General features: G+C 47.0%; 1 protein-coding gene and 1 long non-coding RNA gene across 4 annotated transcripts in view; one reads left to right on the top strand and one right to left on the bottom strand.

Moving 5' to 3' along the window:
* The window catches only part of LOC308184794 (collagen and calcium-binding EGF domain-containing protein 1-like), a 198,871-nt gene that overhangs the window by 16,639 nt on the left and 158,768 nt on the right, over positions 1 to 23,464 (bottom strand). The gene's annotated exons all lie outside the window — the stretch shown is intronic.
* LOC308184887 overlaps positions 1 to 23,464 on the top strand; it is a 36,294-nt gene that overhangs the window by 7,029 nt on the left and 5,801 nt on the right. For all 3 annotated transcript variants that reach the window (XR_013943002.1, XR_013943003.1, XR_013943004.1), the window contains 2 exons: positions 6,461 to 6,696; positions 7,286 to 7,409. This is a non-coding gene — a long non-coding RNA (uncharacterized lncRNA). The remainder of the gene's footprint in view (positions 1 to 6,460; positions 6,697 to 7,285; positions 7,410 to 23,464) is intronic.

Here is a 23,464-nt window from a genome sequence, read left to right as displayed (position 1 = left end):
CCCTCGACTGACTAGCAATGCCGTGCTTGATGCACCCCAGGATACGGTTGGTACTATAGCTCCACATAGCTCCACAAAGACATTCTTAACAAATACAGAAGAAATAAAAATGACAACTCTCCTGTAAGCTGAGTGATATGCTAAGTGTCTTTATGAGGTTCATGTTGTGGATGCCCCATCCCTGGAGGCATTCAAGGCCAACATGTACCAAGGAAACAATACCAATAAATGTTATTTAAATATGCTTTGAAGTTTTCAGTTAAAGAGGCAAGACACATAGGTATGAATTAGATGTGGAGAAAAAGTCTCTGTTTAAATATTTTGTCTTTGTATTTTGCAAGGATCCTTGTCACAAAGTCAACTGCAGAATGTTATTATACCTGCCATTTTACAGCCCTCACAAGCCCTGACCTGTCCTGAAAATCCTGTAGTATCTCTAATGACTAAGCAAGAAGCACATATTCAGGTAAAAGGAAAAGTAATTTTACTGACTAATTTATGTTTGGAGCTCAGTCAAATTAAAAACCAACCAAACAAAATCAGTGCTGCTTTAAAGTGGTTAATTATTCCACTGCATGATTTTCAAGGAATTTCCTGTACCAGTCTGAGTGGAATCGATTACAGTGGGAACTGTTAAACTAGTGCTAACTCCGTTTAGAAAAACGTCTTCTTTGCAGTCTGTCTCAACTTTCAGATACCAGAGTTCTGTGGGTGAATCAAGTTTGGGGATCTTCTGTATTTTGTTTATTAAGTATTAAGTTTATTAAGTAACATTTTGGCATATTGATTAAGGGCACTGGCTTAGTACACAGTTGGAGGAAGCTTTGCTAACTACCACATGTATAAACCTCAGTGACTCTGGATTTCTAGCAGACCTGTTTATAGCAGAAAGTAAACTTGGAATGATTAATTCATCTGGTTTTATTATTCCTAGTTATCTGAAGACAGCTCTTAATCCTTAGCTGAGAATTCATTAAGTTCCAAAACAGCAGTGAAGTTATCTATTACCATGAATCCTTCTAGCTCTAAAACAACACGCTAAGTTTGATTATTATATTTGTACACCATTTTGTCACTCGGCCTATGGTTTGCCCTTTTGTCTTACATGGCCAACATGGTACAAAGCCTATGCTATCTACATTCACACAGTGCTCATTGGTATTTGTGTGTGGTGCCAAGATTTGTGGGTGCTGACATGAGTTCCGTATGCCATAAGGAATGAACTCCTGCCAGGAAACAGTTCATTTCTCATTAGCAACTCTCAAGCCAGAAACTATTTTGGTTTGCCATTTCATGCAGCTTTGTCAATTCAAAATATGCCTTGGTTTTGAATGTTTCCAGTCACGTTTGTGTCTCTTCGGAGAACTCTATTCTGATTGCATAGCTGCCCCATTTCATAAGCAGATGGAGAGAAACTCAGTAATTACCAACATATGTAAGCATATTGGACACAGAAGGCATGAAGAAAACACTGCAGGACTGATTTGGAAGACATGGTGCATGCTGCAGCTGATGTGCTACTTCCATGCACATACCAGAATTTCTGGCATGAACAGCTGCTGCAGTGACTGATAGGGTGGCAAGAGGGCATTTGATTTGCTCACTTCTCTCTGGAGACTGGCTCATGAGAATGCTATAGGTCTGTCTGTGGCTAACCAGTTTAGTGCAGACAGGTTATCCCCTGAGTATTAATACTGCTTCCTGATGGTTGATGAGAGTTTTTTACCTGGAAATTGTGAGTATCAGGAATATACCTTTGATAAGATACTGATTAAAGAACAATATTTCAAAATTGCTAGGACCACAACCAAGATATTTGTTATGTTGCATCCTTTCCCCCTCCTACCCAATGAGAGCAGAGAACATGTTAACTGCAAAGGATTCTGTTCAAGTCTTCTTTAGAGCTTGATGGACCACAGGTAAAGGGGTCCTGCATGCAAATTTGGGATGCAGAGTGCCAGGCTTTTGAGGAGATGAGGAATTTTATATGCACAGACAACTTAGATTCTTAATCCTTATCAACAAGAAGAGCATTGTTAGAGGGCTCAATGGTGGTTTTGGAAGAGCCAGCCTGCTCTTTTCTATCACAGTTAATGCTGTGATGATATCCTGTGAGAGCATGCTGTTTTTTGGTTTTTTTTTGGCAGATTCAGAATGATGGTAATGCACATATTAGAAAAGCTAAAGGAAGATGCTACTGCCTTAAAATGAGTTGATACCATATTCCAAGTCCATTTGCTTTCTGTCACCTGCACAACATCCAGGAAAAGATAGTTGAGTGGCTTTGTCTTCTGAAGTAGAAGAATAGAGAAGTGCTATGCAATGTTTCAGTACTGACAAGTTACAGGACTTAAAAGTTCTTACAGTGTTTCTTTTCCTTTTCTTTTTTTAAAGAGGGATTACTGATCTCCTTGTATTCTGTGCCTGATTAATTTTGTGTATCAGAATTGTGGTAAATGTTGACTTAATTGCCAAGCTGAATACTAATTTAAATATGACCAGGTGCTTTCTGTTTTTCCAAGTTTATAGAAGAGGGCTAGTGCCATTCTTCTGACCTGTATAAAGTGTCCATTGCTCAAAGATGTGCCATTAAAATCTTTTTGGAGTAGCTGTTTTCTCATAGGTAACTTGACAAGTATTCAAATAACTTTATTAAACTCTATATATATGCTAAAAATTAGAAACCATTGCAGCCAGGCCTGATGATCACTAAGAAAAAAAAATTTGCAACTTTGCTTTTAAATTATCGATCAAGGTGAAACGACTGACATTTGTGTACAAAAAAAAAAAGCATGGTGGGGAGACTCGACTCGATAGCATAGCATCCTGCTGTCTGAAAATGTCCTTCTTTCCCTCCTCTTGCCCCTGTTCTTCTCTATGTGATACAGTACTGCAGAGAGATGAATGAAAATAATTTGTTAGTCCTCTGCAGTTGCTGCAGCTGTCCATGTCACAGGAAACCACCAACAGTTCCATTTCCGGAACAGGCTGTAGCTTACAGCAAACTAAAGAGGAAAAATATACTGAGTTTCTTAAGTCTGATTAAGAAAATAATTAATTAAATTGAAATTATTAAAATATTCTTATTAATATGAATAACAATTAAAAATAAAACAAAACTATGAAAATTTTAAAGAAAATGATTAAGAAAGGAAATTGTGTCTTAAGTGACAGAAATACGACGCTGGGAAAATGCAGACTTCTGATCCTGTATTCATCTTTGTACAATGATTTGCCTGAAAACCTTGCAGGGCATCAGGGCCAGCACTAAGAACTGGCAGCTAGTGTGATGGGACACCCATCTATAAGAAGGGTCATAAGGAGGACCCGGGGAACTACAGGCCTGTCAGCCTGACCTCGGTGCCAGGAAAAGTGATGGAACATGTCACCTTGAATGCAATCACACAGCATATGCAGGACAACCAGGGGAATCAGGCCCAGTCAGCATGGGTTCATGAAAGGCAAGTCCTGCCTGACCAACCTCATCTCCTTCTATGACCGGGTGACCCGCCTGGTGGATGAGGGAAAGGCTGTTGATATAGCCTACCTAGACTTCAGCAAGGCCTTTGACATGGTCTCCCACAGTGTTCTCTTCGAGAAGCTGGAAGCCCATGGCTTGGACAGGTACACTCTTTGCTGGGTTAAAAACTGTCTGGACAGCCAGGCCCAGAGAGTAGTGGTGAATGGAGTGAAATCCAGCTGGCGACTGGTCATGAGTGGTGATCCCCAGGGGTCGGTGCTGGGGCCCATCCCCTTTAATATCTATATTGATGATTTGGACGAGGCAATTGAGTACAACCTCAGTAAGTTTGCAGATGACACCAAGTTGGGGGGAAGTGTCGATGTGCAGGAGGGTAGGAAGGCCCTGCAGAGGGACCTGGACAAGTTGGATCGAAGGGCAGAGGCCAATGGGATGAGGTTCAACATGGCTAAGTGCCGGGTCCTGCACTTTGGTCACAACAACCCCATGCGACACTACAGGCTTGGGGCAGAGTGGCTCGAAAGCTGTGCGGAGGAAAAGGATCTGGGGGTGCTGATCGATGCTCACCTGAACATGAGCCGGCAGTGTGCCCAGGTGGCCAAGAAGGCCCACATCATCCTGGCTTGTATCAGGAATAGGGTAGCCAGCAGGACCAGGGAGGTGATCGTCCCCCCGTACTCTGCTCTGGTGAGGCCACACCTCGAGTACTGTGTTCTGTTTTGGGCCCCTCACTACCAGAAGGACATTGAGGCCCTGGAGCATGTCCAGAGAAGGGCTACGAAGCTGGTGAAGGGCCTGGAACACAAGTCCTATGACAAGCAGCTGAACGAACTGGGGTTCTTTAGTCTGGAGAAGAGGAGGCTCAGGGGAGACCTTATTGCTCTCTCCAACTGCTGGAAAGGAAGTTGTGGGGAGCTGGGGGGTCGGCCTCTTCTCACAGATAACTAGTGATAGGACTAGAGGGAATGGCCTCAAGTTGCGCCAGGGGAGGTTTAGGTTGGAAATGAGGAGAAATTTCTTCTCAGGAGGAGCAGTCAGGCATTGGAACGGGTTGCCCAGGGAGGTGGTGGAGTCACCGTCCCTGGGGGTGTTTAAGGAAAGGTTGGACTTGGTGCTTAGGGACATGGTTTAGTGGGTGACATTGGTAGTAAGGGGGATGGTTGGACCAGATGATCTTGGAGGGCTTTTCCAGCCCTAATGATTCTATGATTCTATGATTCTCTCCCTTCCATCCTGGGCCTGATTTCCCCTGAAAGTTTTCTTCCTCTGTCTCCAACTCTCTGCCTCATTACCTGGTCCACTGTGAATACCATTAGTTTCACTCTCTGCTTTTCCTTCTCATCTCCCCCCATGGACCTCCTGCAGGAGGGTCTCCAGTGACTGTTCACTACATCCCCCCACCTTCTGGAGTTTTTTCTGTATATCTGGCCAGACTTTAATCACAAAATGAACTTTCAAGAGCCCTTGGGCTACCGGGTCCTCAGGATTCATCCTCGAGTACTTTCTCATTCTGACCCTAAGTCTCTCATATGATTTCTGTGTTGTGGGTTGTTATTATCCCAGTTGGATAAGCGGATATTTCTGCTCTATCGGAATTACTCCTGGTCTGGGGCGGGGGGGGGGGGGGGGGGTTGGTTCTTTCCCATTCTTGCATAGCTGCCTGCCTAATTGTTCCCCTCCTAAACATTCTTCTCCAGGGAATAACATACTCAAGATTGGCATCCCCCCTCCCCCCCCCCCGAATACAAATTAGGCCTTAGAAACGTATCTGACTGTTCTGCTAGTCCTATAGGGTCCTCAGTTAAAGACTTAATTTCCTTCTTAAAACTCCTAACCTTTCTGCTGGTAAGGGAAGGGGGAGTTCACATAACCTATTTGTCCTTGTCCCACTGGAACCTCCCTAAGAGGATACACAGTTAGTGTTAGTACTGTTAGTATCAGGGAAAGGGAAATTCTCAATATCTTTTCTACATTGTTCTAATTATTGCCAGAGCCTAGAGTGCACTCCTTCTCTAGGGACAGTGTTAATTGTAGTCCCTGTCTCCCTTCCTGGAGTGGCTGCTGCTGCTGCTGGTGCAATATAAGGACTATAGGAAGGAGTAAATTATCCAAGGGTTCCCATTGACTGGTCCTTCCCTCTGATGCCTCTTTCTCCTGGTCTGGTCCGGGGGCCTTTTTCAACAAAACCTGACTTACCCCCTGTACCCAGCAAGCAGCATAACTCGACCCCTCCTCTGAACAAGGAGTCTTACTGTTTACATATAAATTTAAAGCCTGAATTTTCATCAGACCCGTATTTTGGCCAAAATACTGATGTTTCCTTAATTGGTTCCTTTGTCCAGATTAATACACAGTATTTAATCTTTTTTTTTTTTTTAATCACTTCCTCTAATTTGGGGATTATTTTTCCAATTTCTTATCATTCTTCCAGAAGGACTGCCGGTAGGCACTGCCCCAGGGATATCTCCCTGTCCCCTGGAACCCTTATTTCCCATTTTTCCTAGCCCTTGTCAGCGTGCTGCTATAGAAATTTTTCCTCCTGCAGGGTACCACACACTAACATTCTGATTCTAGAAAATGGGGGTTTACTGACGAGCACTTTGCTGTGCACGGGGTACCATACACCTATGAGTTAACCAAATTCCCTGGAATACTGCCAAGCATTTTACCGTACACCAGATTTCCCCAAGACTCTTCCTTTCTCACTTTTACCTTTCGCTTTGTCTGTCTCCGGCCGTGCTCCTCGCGGAGCTACGGAACCATGGATCGGGACTCCACACTCGCTTCGTACAAAAGTACATCTCAATCACACTTCACACAAGAGTCTTGCCCGACCCCCAAGGCAATACTTAATATTTCTTACCTTGGTCTGTGCACAGAGTTACCAGGTCAATTCTTAAAACCGGAGTGCCTACCTTCCTTTCTTCCCTAATCCTTCACCGAACCTGCCTTCTTAACCAGTCTCGGTTCCTTTGTCAGTTCTCTGCAGAACCACCACCACCAATGCACAGGACTGCTGAAATCAGCGGGGCATGCCTTCCTGCTACAGTGGTAGTGGGGCTCCCCAGAAGGCGACAGGATTCCAGACAAGACCCCAATTTGTGAGAAACAATCTGCAGCCAATAACACAGGCTCAGGCGAGGATCCCAATGAAGTAGCATTTTTATTTGCGATTGCGATGGCGAGTGTCCTGCAAGCAGGAGCGCACAGTAAAAGTATATCATAACCTTATATTTCCTACTACCCGATGCTTAATTCCTCCCCTGTTTCCTCACTGACTGTGTACTACACATTCACAAACTACTCATAGCTTGTTACTATACCATATATGTACAATTTTATTTGACCAAACATTAATTTCTCCTTTTAGTTTTTTTCCCATCTTTTCTCATGACTAGAGGGCCCGCGATTTTTTGTTTTTACTGATTTTGCATTGCTCGTCTTGTTTGTCTTAGCTATCCTCCTTATTTTAGGACAGTGGGACCTTCCCCTTATCTGCTTAACATACTCCCCACTGCTGTGCCACTGTCATGCCTGCAAAATCGCTTTTGCGTACGCAAGGTTAGTGGAATTTTACACTGCAAAAACACATTCTACTGCAAAAGCACAACTTTGTTTCTCACATTACCAGAGACTGAAATTGTATCATGCATGTTGGTTTTTGTTCTTAATATATTACAATTCTTAATCTTCTCCCTAGCGTGCATTCAAAGATTCAGTGTTCTGTTTGATAGCAAGTAACATAGCTCTTTCATTTAAATAAGAATTCTTACTTCCCGTGTTTGTTTGTTATTTTTTTTCTAGACCCCTGAAAAGCTTCCCAGGTGTCGTGGTTTAACCCTGCCGGCAGATCAGCACCACACAGCCATTCGCATGCCCTGCCCCCTCCCTCTCTGGGATGGGGGAGAGAAATGGGAAAGTGAAGCCTGTGAGTTGAGATAAAGACAGTTTATTAAGACAGGAAAATAATAATAACAATAATAATAATAATAATAATGATAATAGTACTACTACTAATAATGTGTACAAAACAAGTGATGCACAATGCAATCGCTCACCACCCGCTGACCGATGCCCAGCCTATCCCCGAGCAGCCGGCCCCCCCACCCCAGCTAGCCCCCCCATATTAATTGTTTAGCATGACATCAGATGGTATGGAATACCCCTTTGGCCAGTTTGGGTCAGCTGTCCTGGGTCTGTCCCCTCCCAGCTCCTGCTGCACCCCTAGCCTGCTCGCTGGCAGGACAGAGCGAGAAGCCGAAAAGTCCTTGGCTTGGTGTAAGCACTGCTCTGCAACAATTAAAACATCAGCATGTTATCAGCGCTTTTCCCATCCTAATCCAAAACATAGCACCCTACCAGCTACTAGGAGGAAAGTTAACTCTATCCTAACTGGAACCAGGACAGATATCCACCCCTTATTCCATACCATTTATGTCATGCTCAGGTTACACTCTTTTCAATACATTCTAATTAATCACCATTTTCATCTATGGTATATAGAATGTCCACTGAGTTTGCATAGTCCGTGACTGACTTCGGGCTCCATCTGTCACAGCAGTCATTCAGGGCAGAAGAGATGGTATGTGATGTTGGATCGTCACATGTTGAAGCCCGTTCAGCACGAATGGGTTTGCCTTTTCCTGAGGCAGGAATAGCCCAGACTGTCTTCCCCAGCATGTTTCTTACATGCACTACAGGAACTTTATCCCCTTCTACAGTACGTAATAGCTTTGTTTGGGCAGGTCCAACTCGGCTGGCAGATCCCCTAGTATTGACTAACCAGGTGGCCTTTGCCAAATGCGTATCCCAATGTTCAAATGTCCCAACACCCATTGCTTTCAGCGTAGTCTTTAACAGTCCAGTATATTGCTCGACTTTCCTGGAGGTTGGTACATGATAGGGGATGTGATACACCCACTCAATACCATGTTCTTTGGCCCAAGTGTCTATAAGGTTGTTTCGGAAATGAGTCCCGTTGTCTGACTCAATTCTCTCTGGAGTGCCATGTCGCCATAGGACTTGCTTTTCAAGGCCCAGGATAGTGTTCCGGGCGGTGGCATGGGGCACAGGATATGTTTCCAGCCATCCGGTGGTTGCTTCCACCATTGTAAGTACGTGGCGCTTGCTGTTGCGGGTTTGAGGGAGTGTGATGTAATCAATCTGCCAGGCCTCTCCATATTTATATTTCAGCCATCGTCCTCCATACCAAAGAGGCTTTGACCACTTGGCTTGCTTGACTGCAACACATATTTCACAGTCATGAATAACCTGTGCTATAGTGTCCATGGTCAGGTCCACCCCTCGATCACGAGCCCATCTGTATGTTGCATCTCTACCTTGATGGCCTGAGGTGTCATGGGCCCATCGGGCTATAAATAATTCACCCTTACGTTGCCAGTCCAGGTCCACCTGAGCCACTTCAATCTTAGCAGCCTGATCCACCTGCTGGTTGTTTTGATGTTCTTCAGTAGCCCGATTCTTGGGCACATGAGCATTTACATGGCGTGCCCTTATAACCAGGTTCTCTACCCGGGCAGCAATATCTTGCCACAATGCAGCAGCCCAGATGTGTTTGCCCCTGCGCTCCCAGTTGTTCTGCTTCCATTGCTGGAACCACCCCCACAGGGCATTTCCTACCATCCATGAATCAGTACAGAGATCGAGAACTGGTCGCTTTTCTCGTTCAGCAATATCTAAAGCCAGCTTTAGATTTAGATATTTAGATGGCTCCCCCTTCTCCTGTCAATATCTGATTGAGCAAAGAGTTGCTCTCCATCTTTTTTATAAGTCCCCTTCAAGTACTGAAGGGATGCAATGAGGTCTCCTCGGAGCCTTCTCTTCTTCAGGCTGAACAGCCCCATCTCTCTCAGCTTTTCTTCGTAGGAGAGATGTTCCAGCCCTCTGATCATCTTTGTGGCCCTCCTCTGGACCTGCTCTAACAGCTCCACATCCTTCTTCTGCTGGGGGCTCCAGACTTGGATGCAGAACTCCAAGTGGGGCCTCACAAGGGCAGAGTAGAGGAGGACAATCCCCTCCCTTGACCTGCTCGCCACTCCTCTTTTAATACAGCCCAGGATGCAGTTCACCTTCTGGGCTGCAAGCGCGCACTTCCTGCTCATGTCAAGCTCTTCATCCATCAGAACACCCAAGTCCTTCTCTGCAGGGCTGCTCTCAATGAGTTCTTCACCCAGTCTGTACTCATGTCCAGGATTGCCCTGGCCCAGATGCAGAACCTTGCACTTGGACATGGTGAACCTCATTAGAGTCCAGCGGAGGGCAACAAAGATGATTCGGGGCCTGGAGCATCTTCCCTATGAGGAAAGACTGAGAGACCTGGGTCTGTTCAGCCTTGAGAAGAGAAGATTGAGAGGGGAATCTCATCAATGTTTACAAATATCTGAAGTGTGGGAGAGAGTGGGATTTGGCCAACCTCTTTTCAGCAGTTTGTGTGGATAGGACAAGGGGCAATGGCCAAAAAATGGAGCACAGGAAGTTCAGCGCCAACATGTGAAAGAACTTCTTCACGGTGAGGGTGACGGAGTGTTGTGGTTTAACCCCGTCAGCAGCTAAACACCACACAGCTGTTCGCTCACCCTCTCTGGGATGGGGGAGAGAAACGGGAAAGTGAAGCCTGTGAGCTGAGACAAAGAAAAGCCGTCTGAATGGCTTTCACTTCTGCAAACTGACTCGATTCACCTTCTCCCTCAGCAGCTTCTGCAACTCGTTGTGTATGTACTGGGTCGGGCTGGGATGTTAACTTTCCCTGCAGCAGCCCATACAGTGCTGTGCTCTGCACTCGTAGCTAAAACAGCAAGGGTATCACACCAGTGTTGTGTCTGCTGCTGAGCAGTGCTGGCACAGCATCAGGACTCTCTCTAACTCCCCTAGGGGTGGGCAAAGATGTGAGAAAAGAAACATCACCAGGGCAGCTGACCTAAACCAACCAAAGGGATATTCCATACCATATGATGTCACACTCAGCAATAACAGGTGGAAAAAGGAGGAAGGGGGGAGGGGTGGGCTCTCGTGAAAACGTCTGTCCTCCTCCCGAACACCGGCTACGTGCGTTGAGGCCCTGCTTCAAGGACGTGGTCAAGCATCGCTCGTTGGTGGGAAGTAGAGAGTAATTTCTTTCCTCTGCACTTCCACATAGCCTTTACTTGTTTTGTTTAGTTTTCCCTTTCCCCCTCCCTTTTCCCCTTTCCTTTTTTCCCCTTTAGTTAAACTGTTAATTTAGTTAAATTGTTTAGTTAAATTGTTTAATTAATAATAATCTTTCCTTAATAATTATTTTTTTCCTTTAATTAAATCATCCTTATCTCAACCCGTGAGTTGTTCTTTCCTTTACTTCTTCCCCTCCTCATCTAAGGAGGGGGAGGGAGAGAGCGGTTGTGGTGTTCAGCTGCCTAGCACGGTAAAACCACCACAGTCCTTTTTGGCGCCCAACGTGGGGCTCGAAGGGTTGAGATAACAGTAGAATTGATTAAAACGCTTACAACTAACACACTTACTTGCTAGTCACCATATTCAGTGTCCTGTTAATAGTGGCGTGTTTGATCATGTGTCATGCAATCCCTGTCATGTTCTCCTTTCTCCTCTATATCCGATCCGAGAATGTGCTACAATCTGTGTTCGTTTTTTAAATTCGCTGTGCTGCCAAGCACTGGCCTTGAGTTTAATCTGGCATTCAGGCTCTGCACTGTTATCACTTGGGTCTCATGGAAACTATCTTTTAGAGAACGTTCAGAATTACACTGCCTTCCTTTCCTCATCTGGAAGTCATTTTATGAATAATATCAGGAATGGTACCTCCTCCTTCTTTCACAGTGGGCTAATTACAACAGTCTCTGAGTATTTTGAATATCCATGTGTAACCCATATATTACTATTTCTAATTCTGAATAACGGGTTTCCTCTTCTCTCTAAGATTAGTCGATTGTTTAGAAAGCTTACCCGGGAATCTGTCCCGAAACAGTCTTGTGGCAGGTGGCAAGGTGTGTGGGAGGATATCGGCAGGTACCTGTCACGGGTGTCTCCTCCAATAGTTTTGAACTTCACCCCTGAACTAGTGCAAAATCCTAAAAACCTGATAGAATGTTTGAGAGTCGTATGCCCTGACCCTGATAATGCCGGAGAACGACAGCTTGCAGCACCCTGCTGGGTCCTGGCTTACTCCTATCAAACACTGTTTAACATCATCCAGCACCTTGAAGAGAGGGAGGAAGTCTCTGAATCTGATGACCAGATAACACATGCTGTGACTGACCCAGAGGATCAACCAACTATGGTATCAGTCGCCCCCATAGTCAAGTCAAAGCAATGGAAACGGAAGTCAGCTCGTTTAGTAAGGGAAGAAGCCTCTCCTAAGAAGGAGGGAGAAGGGGAGAAGGCAGGCACCTCTAAAGCAGAGCCATCACAAAAACAGCAGGAAGAAGAGATGGAAATCATAAAGGAATCAGAAACCACTCGATCCCTATCCCTGAGTGAGTTGCGAGAAATACGAAAGGATTTTGGTCGACACCCAGGTGAACACATCCTCACCTGGCTGCTTTGATGCTGGGACACTGGGGCTAATAGCCAACAATTAGAAGGCAATGAAGCCAAACAGCTGGGATCCCTCTCTAGAGAAAGGGTCATTGACAAAGTAATTGGGAGAGGGACACAGGTTCTCAGCCTCTGGAGGCAACTCCTGGCAGCTGTGAAAGAAAGGTATCCCCATAAGGAAGATATCGTATATCAAGTAGGCAAGTGGGCCACCATGGATGAAGGTCTCCAGCATCTGTGGGAATTAGCTGTGCTGGAGATGATTTATAGTGATTTGGACAATGCCCAGACACCTCAAGATCCCGATGAAGTCCAGTGCACAACATCCATGTGGCGTAAATTTGTGCGGAACGCACCATCATCACATGCCAGTACACTGGCAGGAATTCATTGGGATGAGGGGATGGGACCAACAGTGTATACTGTATCCTGCCAGCTTCAAAAATATGAAGACAACCTCTCTGCTCCGCTACAGGCCTGTGTCTCAGCTGTGGAAAAACTGTCCGAAAGACTTGACCACCTTGTAGAACGAGCATATCCTTCCTCATCCAGACGGAGTGATATTTCAGCCACTAAGAATCAGTATTTTCCTGCTCGAGAGAGAGAGTATCCAAGACGCACACCACGTGGCACCTTGTGGTTTTATCTGCGTGACCACGGGGAATATATGAGGAAATGGGATGGTGTACCTACTTCAACCCTAGCTGCTCGGGTACGTGAACTGAAAGGAAATACAGCAGAAAGAAGAGGGGCTCCTAAGAAAAATGCTGCTCCAGTGTCTGTTGGGCAGTTCCCCAGAGGCAGTAGAAGAGCTGATGTTATTCTTGACCCTGAGGAAGGGACCTCTGCTTCTCATTTGCAAGAATTAAGTGGCAGATACTCCAACCAGGACTAGAGGGGCCCTGCCTCTGGCCAGGTAGAGGAGAGGGATAACCGAATTTATTGGACTGTGTGGATCCGATGGCCTGGCATATTGGAACCACAAGAATACAAAGCTTTAGTGGACACTGGCGCACAATGTACCTTAATGCCATCAGGCTACCAAGGGACAGAACCCATCTGTATCTCTGGAGTGAGAGGGGGATCCCAACAATTAACTGTATTGGAGGCTGAAGTGAGTCTAACTGGGAATGAGTGGCAAAAGCATCCCATTGTGACTGGCCCCCAGGGCTCCATGCATCCTTGGCATAGACTACCTCAAGAGAGGGTACTTCAAGGATCCAAAAGGGTACCGGTGGGCTTTTGGCATAGCTGCTTTGAGCACAGAGAAGATTAGGCAGCTGTCTACCCGGCCGGGCCTTTCAGAAGACTCTTCCGTTGTAGGATTGCTGAAGGTTGAAGAACAGCAGGTACCAATAGCTACCACAATGGTGCACCGAAAGCAATATCGCACCAACTGTGCAAATTAATTAAAGCAAGAAGCCTTGGGCCCCTTACCAAAGTTAGTCTCTTGATAAGAGTGTGAGCCTATCTTAAGAAACTGGCAGAAACTGGTCCTGCGGATGGACAAGAGCCAAGGAGCAACTGAGTCTGCACAAAGACAAGAGGTCAACTAGCGGTGACGAGGAAGAGTCACCAACCTTCATCCCCACGACCCCCGACGACCACCACCAGGAGACACTGTGCAAGCGCAAATGGGAGGAGTTTATGGAAATGACTCATTGGAACTAATTTTAATATGAAATGGGGACAAGTTATGAGTATGTATAGGCGCATTGTGAAACTTCGTGCATATGTAACTCTGATGCATATAACCATAGCAAATTGCCACGTCAGGCACGCACAACTTTGGTGGGACTACCCCCCCATGCTGCCCAGCGCTAAATAAACATACCTACTTTACAATCTTACTGATTGTGGAGTCCGTTTTCCGCAAGTCACCCCTATTCTGAATTTATAACAGCAATCTCTCCTCCTTCTTTCACTCTGGATATTCCTATTTGTGGTGGTTTTACCGTGCTAGGCAGCTGAACACCACAACCGCTCTCTCACTCCCCCTCCTTAGATGAGGAGGGGAAGAAGTAAAGGAAAGAACAACTCACGGGTTGAGATAAGGATGATTTAATTAAAGGAAAAAAAAATAATTATTAAGGAAAGATTATTATTAATTAAACAATTTAACTAAACAATTAACAGTTTAACTAAAGGGGAAAAAAGGAAAGGGGAAAAGGGAGGGGGAAAGGGAAAACTAAACAAAACAAGTAAAGGCTATGTGGAAGTGCAGAGGAAAGAAATTACTCTCTACTTCCCACCAACGAGCGATGCTTGACCACGTCCTTGAAGCAGGGCCTCAACGCACGTAGCCGGTGTTCGGGAGGAGGACAGACGTTTTCACAACGAGAGCCCACCCCTCCCCTCTTCCTCCTTTTTCCACCTGTTATTGCTGAGTGTGACATCATATGGTATGGAATATCCCTTTGGTTGGTTTAGGTCAGCTGCCCTGGTGATGTTTCTTTTCTCACATCTTTGCCCACCCCTAGGGGAGTTAGGGGGAGTCCTGATGCTGTGCCAGCACTGCTCAGCAGCAGACACAACACTGGTGTGATACCCTTGCTGTTTTAGCTACGAGTGCAGAGCACAGCACTGTATGGGCTGCTGCAGGGAAAGTTAACATCCCAGCCCGACCCAGTACAACCTCCACCCCTTATTCCATAACATTTGTGTCACTCTCAGGTCCCCCATACTTTAGCATATAAGTATTCTCATCACCGTTGTCCCTTGTCCTTTAACAGATCGATGGGTAGGTATGTCTTTTCATTCTATAGGTCTTTCTCAGTAAATGTTCATAAGAACTGTTGAAAATTTGGTCTTCATCTGCCAAAATGGTCACTCACAGCAGGCGGAGTTGGATGTCTGGGCGCCAGCACCAGCTTAGCTCAAGACCTTGTTGCACTTGCCCGGTTCCTTGCAAAGTTGACCTGTCGTTGATCCTGCAGCGTCTTCCTACAACATATAACTTAGATTACAGATTAGTTTTCTCTCAAGGTTAAATGCTTTTGGCATAGCTGCTTTGAGCACAGAGAAGATTAGGCAGCTGTCTACCCGGCCGGGCCTTTCAGAAGACTCTTCCGTTGTAGGATTGCTGAAGGTTGAAGAACAGCAGGTACCAATCGCTACCACAATGGTGCACCGAAGGCAATATTGCACCAACCGAGACTCCCTGATTCCCATCCATGAGTTGGTTCATCGGCTGGAGAGTCAAGGAGTGATCAGCAAGACTCGCTCACCCTTTAATAGTCCTATATGGCCAGTGCGAAAGTCTAATGGCGAGTGGAGGCTAACGGTGGACTATCGCGGCCTGAACGAAGTCACGCCACCGCTGAGTGCTGCAGTGCCGGACATGCTAGAACTTCAGTACGAACTGGAGTCAAAGGCAGCCAAGCGGTATGCCACAATCGATATTGCTAATGCATTTTTCTCCATCCCTCTGGCAGCAGCATGCAGGCTGCAGTTTGCATTCACTTGGAGGGGCATCCAATACACCTGGAATCGACTGCCCCAGGGGTAGAAACACAGCCCTACTATTTGCCATGGACTGATCCAGTCTGCGCTGGAACAAGGGGGAGCTCCTGAACACCTGCTGTACATTGATGACATCCTCGTGTGAGGCAACACAGCAGAAGAAGTTTTTGAGAAAGGGAATAAAGCAATCCAAATTCTCCTGAAAGCTGGCTTTGCCATTAAACAGAGTAAGGTCAAGGGACCTGCACAGGAAATCCAGTTCTTGGGGGTAAAATGGCAGGATGGACGTCGCCATATTCCGATGGATGTGATCAATAAAATAACAGCAATGTCTCCGCCAACTAGCAAAAAAGGAACGCAAGCTTTCCTAGGCCTTGTGGGATTCTGGAGAATGCACGTTCCAGGCTATAGTCAGCTTGTGTGTCCTCTATATCGAGTGACTCGAAAGAGAAACTATTTCGAGTGGGGCCCCGAGCAACAACAGGCTTTTGAACAAATCAAACAAGAAATAGCTCGTGCAGTAGCCCTTGGGCCTGTCCGTACCAGACCAGCTGTGCAAAACATAACTTACACTGCACTTGGGGAGCATGGCCTCACCTGGAGCCTGTGGCAGAAAACCCCAGAAGAAACTCGAGGTCGACCTCTGGGGTTCTGGAGCCGGGGCTATCGAGGATCAGAAACCAATTACACCCGAACTGAAAAAGAGATACTCATGGCATATGAGGGTGTTCGAGCTGCTTCAGAAGTTGTGGGTACAGAAGCACAGCTCCTCTTGGCACCACGGCTACCTGTGTTACACTGGATGTTCAAAGGGAAAATTCCCACTACACACCATGCAACTGACGCTACGTGGAGTAAGTGGATAGCGTTAATTACACAGCGGGCTCGAATGGGAAAACCCAAACTCCCAGGAATCCTGGAAGAGATCATGGACTGGCCGGAAGGCAGAGATTTCGGAGTGCCGACAGAAGAGGTAACCCGTGCTGAAGAGGCACCACCATATAATGAGTTGCCTGAAGACAGAAAGCAGTATGTGTTGTTCACTGACGGATCCTGCCGTGTGGTAGGGAGCCATCGGAAATGGAAAGCTGCTGTGTGGAGGCCACATGCAAATGTTTGAGAAAAACCACCACAGTGTAGGACTCCATACAGCAGCCTTCCATCTCCGATGCTTTCCCACAATACGACAGGACCCATCAGTGAACAGGGCATATTGCTTCTCATTTTCTGGTAGCTTGTTGTACAGTGGGGCTTCTTCTGCACGGGCCACCTCCTCCTCTGGTGATATCCCAAAGTATTTGCCTACTGGCCAGTCCATAATCACTTCCAAGATTCCTGGGCGACTGGGGTTTCCTATTCGAGCCCGCTGAGTAATCAGTGCAACCCACTTGCTCCATGTAGCATCAGTTGCATGATGTGTAGAGGGGACCCTTCCTTTGAACATCCAGCCTAGTATCGGCAGTCGAGGTGCCAGGAGGAGCTGTGCTTCAGTACCGACCGCTGTGCTTCAGTACCGATCTGAAGCAGATCGAACTCCTTCATATGCTGCCAATATCTCCTTTTCCCTTGGAGTGTAGCGGGCCTCAGATCCTCTGTATCCCCGACTCCAAAACCCCAGGGGTCGACCTTGAGTTTCCCCAGGTTCTTTCTGCCAGAGGCTCCAGGTGGGACCATTCTCCCCGGCTGCGGTGTAGAGCACATTCTTTACATCTGGCCCTGCTCGGACTGGCCCAAGGGCTACTGCATGAACTATTTCCTGCTTAATTTGTTCAAAGGCTTGTCGTCGCTCCGGACCCCATTTGAAATCATTCTTCTTCCGGGTTACTTGGTAGAGCGGGTTTACAACCAGACTGTAATTTGGAATGTGCATTCTCCAAAACCCCACGACACCTAGGAAAGTTTGTGTTTCCTTTTTGCTAGTTGGTGGAGACATAGCTGTTATTTTGTTGATCACATCCATTGGGATTCGACGACGTCCATCTTGCCATTTTATTCCTAAAAACTGGATCTCTCGTGCAGGTCCTTTGACTTTACTTTGTTTTATGGCAAAACCAGCCTTTAGAAGGATTTGGACTATTTTCTTCCCTTTCTCGAAAACTTCCTCTACTGTGTCACCCCACACAATGATGTCACAATGATGTCATTGATGTACTGCAGGTGTTCAGGAGCTTCCCCCTGCTCCAGCGCAGACTGGATCAGTCCATGGCAAATGGTAGGGCTGTGTTTAAACCCCTGGGGCAACCAATTGCAGGTGTATTGGACACCCCTCCAAGTGAAAGCAAACTGTGGCCTGCACTCTGCTGCTAAAGGGATGGAGAAAAATGCATTAGCGATATCAATTGTGGCGTACCACTTGGCTGCCTTTGATTCCAGTTCATACTGGAGTTCTAGCATGTCCGGCACTGCAGCACTCAGTGGTAGCGTGACTTCATTCAGGCCACGATAGTCCCCTGTTAGTCTCCACTCGCCATTAGACTTTCGCACTGGCCATATGGGACTATTAAAAGGTGAATGAGTCTTTCTGATCCAGTTGCTTGGCTCTCCAGTTGACGAATTAGCTTATGGATGGGAATCGGAGTCTCGGTTGGTGCGATATTGCCACCAGTGCACAGCTGTAGTAGCGATTGGCACTTGCTGTTCTTCGACCCTCAGCAACCCCACAACAGAAGGGTCCTCTGAGAGACCGGGCAAGGTAGACAACTGTCTAATGTCATCTGTCTCCCTCTTGTCATCTGTCTCATCTTTTCTCCCAAGGAACCCTTTTGGGTCCTTGAAATATCCTCTCCTGAGGTAGTCTATGCCAAGGATGCACGAAGCATCTGGGCTGGTCACAATGGGATGCTTTTGCCACTCATTCCCAGTTAGACTCACTTCAGCCTCCAATACAGGTAACTGCTGGGATCCCCCCGTCACCCCATAAATACCGATGGGTTCTGGCCCTTTATAGCTTGATGGCATTACAGTCCATTGTGCACCGGTGTCTACTAAAGCCTTATACTTCTGTGCGTCTGACGTGCCAGGCCATCGAATCCACACAGTCCAATAAACTCGATTGTCCCTTTCCTCCCCCTGGCTGGAGGCAGGGCCCCTCTAATCCTTGTCAGAATCTTCGTTTCTGTGTCTAAAGGACTGCCTGCTGGAAGTTGGAGCAGCAAGTTTCTCAGACAACCCTTTTTTCCTGATTGTTTTCTTTTGCAACTTACGTACCCGTGCCTCTAGGGTCGCAGTAGATTTTCCATCCCATTTTCTCATGGCCTCTCAATGGTCACGTAGGTAAAACCACAGGGTGGCATGGGGTGTGTACCCACCATATCGTCTTCCTTGCGCGGATGAACGCTTACCCCTGATAGCTGAGACACTGGTTTGTTCAGCTGGGGAGGAAGGTAAATTCTCTTCAAGTCGGTGGACCTTTTCATAAAGTTTCTCCACAGCCGAGATGCAGACCTGTAATGAAAAGGAGAGACTTTCTTCGTACTGCCAGAGCTGTTTAGCCACTTCATCCACTGTGGGTTCCTCATCCTCTCTCCAGGCCATTATTGCCAATGAGCTGGCATGTGATGATGGTGCACTCCGTACAAACTTCCGCCACATGGGTCGTGTACACTGGACTTCATCTGGATCTGTGGATATCTGTTTGTTGTCTAGGTCCCTATAAATCACCTCCTGTATGGCTAATTCCCTCAAGTACTGGATTCCCTTCTCCATAGTGGTCCACTTGCCTGGTAGACATACAAGTTCTTCCTTGAAGGGATACCTTTCCTTCACAGCTGACAGGAGACGCCTCCAGAGGCTGTGAGATCGTGCTCCATCTCCAATTGCTTTGTCAATGCCTGCGTCTCTAGCAAGTGATCCCAGCCGCCTGGCTTCCCTGCCCTCTAATTCCACACAATTGGCTCCAGTGTCCCAGCACCGGAGCAGCCAGGTGAGAAGCTGCTCACCTGTGCAGCGACCAAAATCTTTTCGCACATCTCGTAGCTCACGCTGATATAGGTTTGGGGTAATTACTGTTGTTTTTTTCGACATCTTCATCCTCCTGCTGCTCTGATGGCCCGGCCTCGTCTTCTCTATACCTAGACCTAGCAGAAGACTGTCTGCATTCTAAACGACCTGAATCTCAATACCATCTTTTCACCTTGCCTACAGGGGCAACTTGCACTGCTACAGCTCGTTTCTCTGACCCAGCCACAGGGCCTGCTACAGGGGTTGGAATACACGGTGGGCCAGCCACAGGGGTTGAAACAACCGCCGGGCCCATCAGAGGAGCTGGGATGACCGCTGGGCCTGTGACAGGGATTGGAACAACTGCAGGGCCCGTCACAGGAGCTGGAACGACGGCTGGGCCCATCACAGGGGTTGGAGTGGCCACAGGAGCTGGAGAGGCCATGGGAGCTGGAGAGGCCACGGGAGCTGGAGAGGACATAGGAGCTCGAGTGGCCTCAGGGGCTGCAGAGGTTGGAGAGACCACAGAGGTTGGGGTGGCTGCAGGGGTTGCAGTGGCCGTTGGGCCTTTCACACGACTTGGAGTGGCCGCAGGGTCTGTCACTAGGTTTATAGTGGCATCGATTGCAGCTCGATAGGCATAGGCCAGACCCCAGCATGTTCAGTGATTTCTGTCACTTTGGAACTGCCAGAGTCATGACACTCTTTTTTCAAGCATTCTACCAGTTTTTTAGGATTTTGCAGTTGTTCAGGGATGAATGTCCAAAACACTGGAGGTGCCCACTGCTCTAGAAACCTGCCCATATCCTCCCACTATCCCTGCCACTCACAACTATCCCGCCTCAGGACAGATCTCTGGGTGAGATTCCTAAGTAGTTGTTTAACCTTAGACAAAATCTGAAGTGCATTCAGGAGGGATAACAATAAGAACATGGTGGTCTTGAACATGCCAAGGATATTCAACGTCTTGGAGAACTATCGTAACTAGCTCGGGGGATAAGAGGGTGGTGAAGGAGAAAGGGTGTGGGAAAGGAATTTGGAGGTGGCTTTGCGCTGTTTCACACCTCCCTGAATTAGAGATTATGAGGAAACAAGCGGTAGAAACAAAAACTTGAGCAAGGTCGAGATAAAGTAAATTGGCTACAGTGTTAAAGATGAGCTTTGGGCAGTGGCCAATTGCTGGCTGGCTTGAGGCGCGTGTCTGAGGGTCTCTAGCCAATTGTATGACAAATTCGGGCATGTGGACAGAGCATGGGGCTACAGGGAAAGTATATGTAGTAGTAAAAAAGGGCAATAAACGTCTCCTGTTCAAGACCCATTAGGAGCCCGTGTCTTGCATCCCTTCAAAAGGGAGAATGAACAAGTAGGAAAAAATATCTCCCCCTGTCCCCTCCACAGATTGGCTCCCTGCTGAAAAAAGGCAATAGGTGTAATTGCTGATAGTTTCCAAGATATGTTTTCCAAAGTATAGAGTCAATGACAGGGCTGAGTACAAATACCAGGTTAGGGTCATGACCAGACATTTCATCATATCATAAGCCATTGTTACACCGCACAGTACCATAATGATCTTACACGAGGGCCCGGAAAGGATAAACCGCACGACAGGGAGCACATACAGAAAGTAACGTGCTATAAAACTCAATTTGGAACACAGGCACAGCAGACTTGAGATTAAGGCAATCAACATCGTGACTAGCAACTATTAAGCAGGTCTAATACTTATACCAATTTTGGTTTAACACACTCTGGTCACATCAGTCGTTATCTTAACCCTTCGAGCCCCACGTTGGGCGCCAAAAAAGGACTGTTGTGGTTTAACCCGGCCGGCAGCTAAGCACCACACAGCCTTTTGCTCACCTTCCCCCCTCCCTCCCTGGGATGGGGGGAGAGAATCATGAAAGTGAAGCCTGTGAGTTGAGATAAAGACAGTTTATTAAGACAGGAAAATAATAATAATAATAATAATAGTACTAATAATAATAATGTGTAAGAAACAAGTGATGCACAATGCAATTGCTCACCACCCGCTGACCGATGCCCAGCCTATCCCCGAGCAGCCGGCCCCCCCACCCTGGCTAGCCACCCCTATATATTGTTTAGCATGACGTCAGATGGTATGGAATACCCCTTTGGCCAGTTTGGGTCAGCTGTCGTGGATCTGTCCCCTCCCAGCTCCTGCTGCACCCCTAGCCTGCTCGCTGGCAGGACAGAGCGAGAAGCTGAAAAGTCCTTGGCTTGGCGTAAGCACTGCTCTGCAACAATTGAAACATCAGTGTGTTATCAACACTCTTCTCATCCTAATCCCAAACACAGCACCCTACCAGCTACTAGGAGGAAAATTAACTCTCTCCTAGCTGAAACCAGGACACCCTGATACCCAGGACTGCTGATAAATGATGGAAAGCAGCTTGGTCAGCTCTTCCGCCAGTTCTCTCAGTACCCTCGGGTGGATCCCATCCGGCCCCATCGACTACGTACATCTAAGTGCTGTAGCAGGTCAACAAACATTTCCTCGTGGATTATGAGGGCCACATCCTGCTCCCCATCCCCTTCCAACAGCTCAGGGTACTGGGTATCCAGAGAAAACTGGTCTTGCCACTAAAGACTGGGGCAAAGAAGGCATTAAGCACCTCAGCCTTTTCCTCATCTCTTGTTACTAAGTTTCCCCCCGCATCTAGTAAAGGACAGAAATTCTCCTGAGTCCTCCTTTTCGTGTTTATGTATTTATAAAACCATTTTCTTTCATCTTTAACAGAAGTAGCCAGATTGAGCTCCAGATGAGCTTTGGCCTTTCTAATTTTGTCCCTGCACAGCCTCGCAACATCCTTATAGTCCTCCTGAGTGGCCCGCCCTCTTTTCCAAAGGTCATAAACCCTCTTTTTCCTCTTAAGCTCCAGCCACAGCTCTCTTTTCAGCCAGGCCGGTCTTCTTCCATGCCAGCTTGTCTTTGGGCACGTGGGGACGGACCGCTCCTGAGCCATTAAGATTTCCTTCTTGAAGAGTGCCCAGCCTTCCTGGACTCCTCTGCCCTTCAGAACCTCCTCCCAAGGGACTCTGCCAACCAGTGTCCTGAACAGCTCAAAGTGTGCCCTCCGGAAGTCCAAGACAGCGGTTTTACTGGTCCCCCTCCTGACTTCACCAAGAATAGAGAACTGAACCATTTCGTGGTCACTCTGCCCAAGACAGCTCCCGACCACCACATCTCCCACCAGTCCGTCACTGTTTGTGAACAGAAGGTCTAGCGGGGCACCTCCCCTGGTAGGCTCACTAACCAGCTGAGTCAGGAAGCTATCTTCCACGCTCTCCAGGAACCTCCTAGACTGCTTCCTCTAAGCTGTATTGTATTTCCAGGATATGTCTGGGAAGTTGAAGTCCCCCATGAGAACAAGTGCTGGCGATTGTGCGACTTCGCCAGCTGCTTGTAGAATGCCTCATCCGTCTCCTCATCCTGGTTTGGCGGTCTATAACTAACCCCCACCAATATATTTGCCTTGTTGGCCATCCCCTGATCCTAACCCATAGGGACTTGATGATCTTTCAAGGTCCCTTCCAATCCCTAATATTCTATAATTCTGTGATTCTGTGAGATACAGTCTTGTGACAGCTGTTTTCTAAGCCCTTTGACTACAGGATGTTACAGTTTCAGCATGTGGGAATACTGAGTTGCTCTCTTGATATGCATAAATGCCATACATAGTTATTGGATAGATGGTTCTCTAACTTAGGCACTGTATCTTTTGCAGGGCGCCTACCTCTTTCCACTGGGCACAAACAGACAAAGCACCTGTGTCAGGCTCACCAAGTCAGCCAGCCAGAACATGCATCTGTTATTTAGAACCACAACATCTCAGCTTGCCATTGGTAGTAGGTGATCTGAGGTCATTACTTAGACCCCCATAGTCACTAAGATGTCTCTGAAAATATTACTTCTTGCTTCTGATATTTCTAAGAGGTTTTTCAGTGTTTTCTTCATAGCTGTCATGGAGATTCTGTCCTTGCTCCAAAAGATGCATTTTGTTTACATTTATAAAC

The sequence above is a fragment of the Anser brachyrhynchus genome (genome assembly GCF_964034855.1).
Source record: "Anser brachyrhynchus genome assembly, chromosome: W".
In the NCBI taxonomy this organism is placed as follows: Eukaryota; Metazoa; Chordata; class Aves; order Anseriformes; family Anatidae; genus Anser; species Anser brachyrhynchus.
This window is presented reverse-complemented; position numbering and strand designations above follow the sequence as displayed.